This window comes from Dama dama, chromosome 28, assembly GCF_033118175.1.
Source record: "Dama dama isolate Ldn47 chromosome 28, ASM3311817v1, whole genome shotgun sequence".
Taxonomy (NCBI): Eukaryota; Metazoa; Chordata; class Mammalia; order Artiodactyla; family Cervidae; genus Dama; species Dama dama.
The window spans coordinates 13,319,099-13,325,479 of NC_083708.1; positions in this window are offsets into that span (position 1 = coordinate 13,319,099).

Here is a 6,381-nt window from a genome sequence, read left to right on the forward strand (position 1 = left end):
GCAAGAGTAAAACGGAAGTTGAAAGATGGAGGCCATTTCCTTAAAACTGCAGGTCCCTTGGACTGTCTTCCAGGATGTGCAGGAGTTTGCCTCTTCCACATTGAAGACCTCTGCTCTGTGGTTCTGTTTTTGTCCTCCAAGGGCTCTATGCCTGTCCTGAAATCCTGTAAATGCCAAGGCAGCTGGCTTAATGCTATCTTCTAGCTGTTTCCAAAGTGCACTAGTGTTAGCTTAACCAAAAGCATACAAGCAACAGGCCAACAGACCACAAATACCTCTTCTGCTGACCTGTCAAAAGAGGGAAACTTATTCCTTGCTCAATCTTGCAGCAGCAATCAGTGTCCAAATCACAGAAGGAATGACTATATGGAGTTTGGACTTTATCAGGTAGGAAAAAACAAGAGATTTGCTTGTGGGTATATATTTTACCTAGATGATTTTGTATCTTTTCTTTTATGTCCCATATTTGTCTCAGTAATTCACTTATTCAACAAATATTTGCCACAAATACTATGTGCCAAGCTCAACCCTAGGCATTCAGGATATACTGATAAACAAAAATCTTGCCCTCCTAGAGCTAGCACTCTGGCAGGGAGAAACACACAATAAAATAATACATACATAAATTACCCTGTATCATAGAAAATGACAAGCTGTATTAAAAGAAGTGAAAGTCTCTCAGTCATGTCCAACTCTTTGGGATCCCATGGACTGTAGCCCACCAGGCTCCTCTGTCCATGGAATTCTCTAGGCAAGAATACTAGAGTGGGTTGCCATTCCTTTCTGCAGGGGATCTTTCTGACCCAGGGATCAAACACGGTCTCTTGCACTGCAGGCAGATTCTTTACCATCTGAGCCACCAAGGAAGCCCAAATAACATATGGAACCTGGGACCATTTAGGGTTGAAGTGAAGTGTTAGTCACTCAGTCATGTCTGACTCTTTTCGACCCCATGAACTATAGTCTGCCAGGCTCCTCTGTCCAAGGATACTGGAGTGGGTGGCCATTCCCTTCTCCAGGGGATCTTCCTGTCCCAGGGATCCCACCTTGCAGGCAGATTCTTTACTGCCTGAGCTACTGGGGAAAATAGTGCAGGGAAAAAAAATAATGCAAGAAAAATCAGGAATGAGGAATCGTACAATACTAAAATAGTGTTCAGTTCAGTCGCTCAGTCATGTCCAACTCTTTGAACTCCATGGACTGCAGCATGCCAGGCCTCCCTGTCCATCACCAACTCCTGGAGCTTGCTCAAACTCATGTCCAACCATCTTATCCTCTGGTGTCCCCTTCTCCTCTGCCTTCAATCTTTCCCAGCATCAGGGTCTTTTCCAGTGAGTCAGCTCTTCCCATCAGGTGGCCAAAGTATAGGAGCTTCAGTTTTAGCATCAGTCCTTCCAGTGACTCTTTCCTTTAGGAAGGACTGGTTGGATCTCCTTGCAGTCCAAGGGACTTTCAAGAGTCTTCTCCAGCACCACAGTTCAAAGGCATCAATTCTTCAGTGCTCAGCTTTCTTTATGGTCCAACTCACATCCATACACGACTACTGGGAAAACCATAGCTTTGAATAGACGGACCTCTGTTGGCAAAGTAATGTCTCTGCTTTTTAATATGCTGTCTAGGTTTGTCATAGCTTTTCTTCCAAGGAGCAAGCATCTTTTAATTTCATGGCTGCAGTCACCATATGCAGCGATTTTGGAGCCCAAGAAAAGTCTGTCACTGTTTCCACTGTTTCCCCGTCTATTTGCCATGAAGTGATGGGACCAGATGCCATGATCTTAGTTTTCTGAATGTTGAGTTTTAAGCCAGCTTTTTCACTCTACTTTTTCACTTTCATCAAAAGGCTCTTCAGTTTCTCTTCACTTTCTGTCATAAGGGTGGTGTCATCTGCTTGTCTGAGGTTATTGATATTTCTCCCTGCAATCTCGATTCCAGCTTGTCCTTCATCCAGCCTGGCATTTCACGAGATGTACTCTGCATATAAGTTAAATAAGCAGGGTGACAGTATACAGCCTTGACATACTCCTTTCCCAATTTGGAACCAGTCCGTTTGTTGTGATCCGCATAGTCAAAGGCTTTGGCATAGTCAATAAAGCAGAAGTAGGTGTTTTTCTGGAACTCTCTTGCTTTTCCTATGATCCAACAGATGTTGGAAATTTGATCTCTGGTTCCTCTGCCTTTTCTAAATCCAGATTGAACATCTGGAAGTTCTCAGTTCACATACTGTTGAAGCTTGGCTTGGAGAATTTTGAGCATTCCTTTACTAGCGTGTGAGATCAGTGCAATTGTGCTGTAGTTTGAACATTCTTTGGCATTGCCTTTCTTTGGGATTGGAATGAAAACTGACTTTTCCAGTCATGTGGCCACTGCTGAGTTTTCCAAATTTGCTGGCATATTGAGTGCAGCACTTTAACAGCATCATCTTTTAGGCCTTGAAATAGCTCAACTGGAATTCCATCACCTCCACTAGCTATGTTTGATGCTTCCTAAGGCCCACCTGACTTCAGACTCCAGGATGTCCAGCTCTATATGTGATCACACCATCGTGATTATCTGGATCATTAAGATCTCTTTTGTATAGTTCTTGCTTGTATTCTTGCCACCTCTTCTTAATATCTTCTGCTTCTATTAGATCTATCCCATTTCTGTCCTTTATTGTGCCTATCTTTGCATGAACTGTTCCCTTGGTATCTCTAATTTTCTTGAAGAGATCTCTAGTCCTTCCCATTCTACTGTTTTCCTGATAGCTCAATTGGTAAAGAATCCGCTTGCCTAGAGTCCATGCTCTGCAACAAGAGAAGCCACAGCAATTAGAAGCTTGAGCATTGCAACCGGAGAGTAGCCATGGCTTGCCACAGCTAGAGAAAAAGTACACGCAGCAACAAAGACCCAGCAAAGGCAAAATTTTTCTTAAATACATAATTAATTTAAAATAAATAAAGGGAAATGCTTAAAGGAATTCTGTTTATCAGTAAGCTTTTATTGAAGGGCATGTTTGAAGCTGAGAGGCATTCAGGGGATAACCCACACTCTTCCCCTGGGTATCCCTTCCTTTAAATTTTGCTCAAATGTCATTCTCTCACTATCTTAGTGAAAGTTGCTCAGTCTTGTCCAACTCTTCTGGCCTAGAATTCTCTGGCCCAGAATACTGGAGTGAGTAGCCTTTCCCTTTTCCAGCCCAGGGATCAAACCCAGGTCTCCCACATTACGGGTGTATTCTTTACCAGCTGAGCCACAAGGGAAGCCCAAAGAAGTACCATATGATTCCATTACTCCACTTCTGGGTACTTATCTGACAAATAAGAAAACACTAATTTGAAAAGATATGTAGCCCTATGTTCACCACAGTATTATTAAAATTAACAATAGGCAAGATATGGAAACATCCTAAGTGTCCATTGACAGATGAATGAATAAAGAAGACGGGTCTATATGTACAATGGAATACTACTCAGCCATTAAAAGATGAAATCTTTCCATTTGAAACAATATTGAGGCTATTATGCTAAGTGAGATAAGTCAAATGGAGAAAGACTAATAGCATGTGATTTTCCAAATAGGTGGAATTTAAAAAAAAAAAAAATGAACTAACCAAACCAAATGAAAACAAAAACATAGATATACAGAGCAGAGCATTGGTTACCAGAGGGAAAAGGGAGTGGAGGGAGGGTGAATGGGTAAAAGGGGTCAACTGTACGGTGACTGATGGAAACAAAATTTTTGGTGGTAAGTACCCTTGTGTAGTGCATACAGAGAAGAAATAAAGTGTGGTACACGTGCTCAGTTCCTCAGTTATGTCCGACTCTCTGCAGCCCCATGGATTGTAGCCTGTGAGGTTTCTCTGTCCATGGAATTCTCCAGGCAAGAATACTGGAGTGAGTTGCCATTTCCTCCTCCAGGGGTCCAACCCACACACCGAACCTGGGTCTCTTGTGTCTCCTGCATTGGTAGGCGGATTCTCGATCACTAGTGCCAACTGGCAAGCCCATAATATGGTACAGGGGAAACACATAATATTATAATCCAGTGTTACAAAAACAAGAAAGAAACAGCTGTGAAGGGAAAAAGTATTAACATATAAAATGTCCACCTTCTTGCCTACAATTAACTTCCTTGTGTGATGAATGCTACTCTTTTTTTAAGCATGAAATACCATAACGTTTGTGGGGAGACGTGGGTGCAGGGCAAGAGTAAAAGGAAAAATGTGTTCCAGGCTGAAGGAACAGCAAATGCAAAAGAAAAAAAAACTAAGGAAGGTATCTGGAGGCCAGATAATAAAGAATCCAACCACTGTGCTTTCCTTTTAGGATGACTGACTTCAAGTCCATTTCATAAATCAATTCTTTTAAGAAGCAAGCATTTCCTATCATCTGCCGTGGGCAGGATCATGCCCTCTGTAATTGCAGCTCACTTTGCCTTTATTCCATAGTCCAGGAGCTGCAAATACTGAAGCCTGTGCGCCTTAGAGCTTGTGCTCTGCAACAAGCTAAGTCACCACAATGAGAAGCCTGTGCAGAGCAACTAGAGAGCAGCCCCTGCTGGCCACAACGAGAGGAAGGCCCAAGCAGCAGCATAAGACCAGCACAGCCAATAGATAAATAAATTGTTAAAAATAAATATACACCATGTGAAGGGAATAGTCAAATTGAAAATGTAGGCCTGAGATTCTCTAATCAAAGTCTCAAGCTACTAATTTAAAAATACTTATTAATAAAACAGTACATTGTGTAGCCTTGAAAATGGCATAAACCTGTATTCCCTGGCATAGAAAAATGTCCAAGATAAACTATTATGTGAAAAAGTGGGTTACAAAACACCGTACACAGATCACAGTAGGACCACATTTTCATTAAAAGATAATGGAAATACATTTATAATTAAAACTTAACTAAAGTCCAGTGCTGGCTACCATGAGATGAAATAATCTTACACTGTCCGTGCAACCTGACACAAAGATTTTAGAAAGTTAATTTAGTAGTGGTGAAAAATTTAAACATTAAGGAGTCCTTTTACCCAGAATTTTCACTTATGATGAGTCCCGTAACTTTTTTTAAAAAGGATTTTTATTTATTCGTTTGTATTTAGTTATTTTGGGCTCCGCTGAGTTTTCATTGCTGTGAGGGCTTTTTCTCTAGTTGCGGCAAGCGGGGACTACTCTCAAGTTGCAGTGCACGGGCTTCCAGGAGTTGTGGCTTAGTCGCTCTGCAGCAGGTGGGATCCTCCCGGATCAGGCAGGGATCCAACTCGTGTCCCCTGCGTTGGCAGGTGGGTTCTTTACCACAGAGCCACCAACGAAGCCCAAGAGTCCCAGAACTTTTAAAAGATACATGTACAAAGATGACCATAATATCAAAAAATTAGAAATGTGAACCAAGAGTGCTGCCTGCCACATCAGTAAACAAAGGATGTTGGAGCCACCAAGCCACCACATGTCTGGATGGTGAGCCCTGAGAGAACACAGGATGGAAACCAGGAATGCCCACCATCTAGCAGCCAACTGCTGTAGCCATCCGCTCAAAAATAAACTGTGGTTCATACAAACAACTGACTATATCACTAAAAAGTGAGATAGATTCATATATATTGGCATAGATAGGAAAAAAAATACATTGTTTGAAAAAGTAGCAAACTAAAAATATAATCACATGTAATATATTACATGTGCAAAATAATAGTAGCATTAGTATAACTATAAAAAATGAGACACTGAGACTTCCCTGGTGGTCCAGTGGCTAAAACTCCACACTCCCAATGCAGGGGGCCTGGGTTTGATCCCTGTCAGAGGAACTAGATTCCACATGCTACAGCTATGTTCGCATGCCACAAATAAGACCTGGTGCGGTCAAATTAATAAATAAAAATTAGGAGGCATTAGCAACAAAATGCTGACAATTATTACAGAGATGAAAGTCGGAAGGCCCAATGGAAGTTACAAGTTCCTTAACTCTCAAAGTTTTGTATTTCTGTAAGCTTTAAACTGAGTATAAAAAATACCAATAATGTAATAATAAAAATTACATATTCGATAGATATTAATAATCAGAATAATAAAACGGCCACATGGATTATTTTACAATCCAACCAGTGAAAAGTTTCCTAAGGAAAGTGTTGGGTTGCACACTACCCTTCCCCACCACCACCAGGGTGTGTTTGCACAGCTTCAAAACTGAAGAAACAGCCTGGAGTCAGCACAGAGACATCAATGGTTTAAGGGACAAGGAATGCTTACTTCTCTGCAGCAAGGTCCTAGAGCGACACCCCACTGCGGACCTTGGAAGGAGGACAGACCACAGCCGCAAAATTCCCTACCAGTGGAAGGGGGAGGTTAGCAGTTACACGGTGAAGTAACTGGGACATGACCCCCTCAGCAGCCCTTTGTTCAGC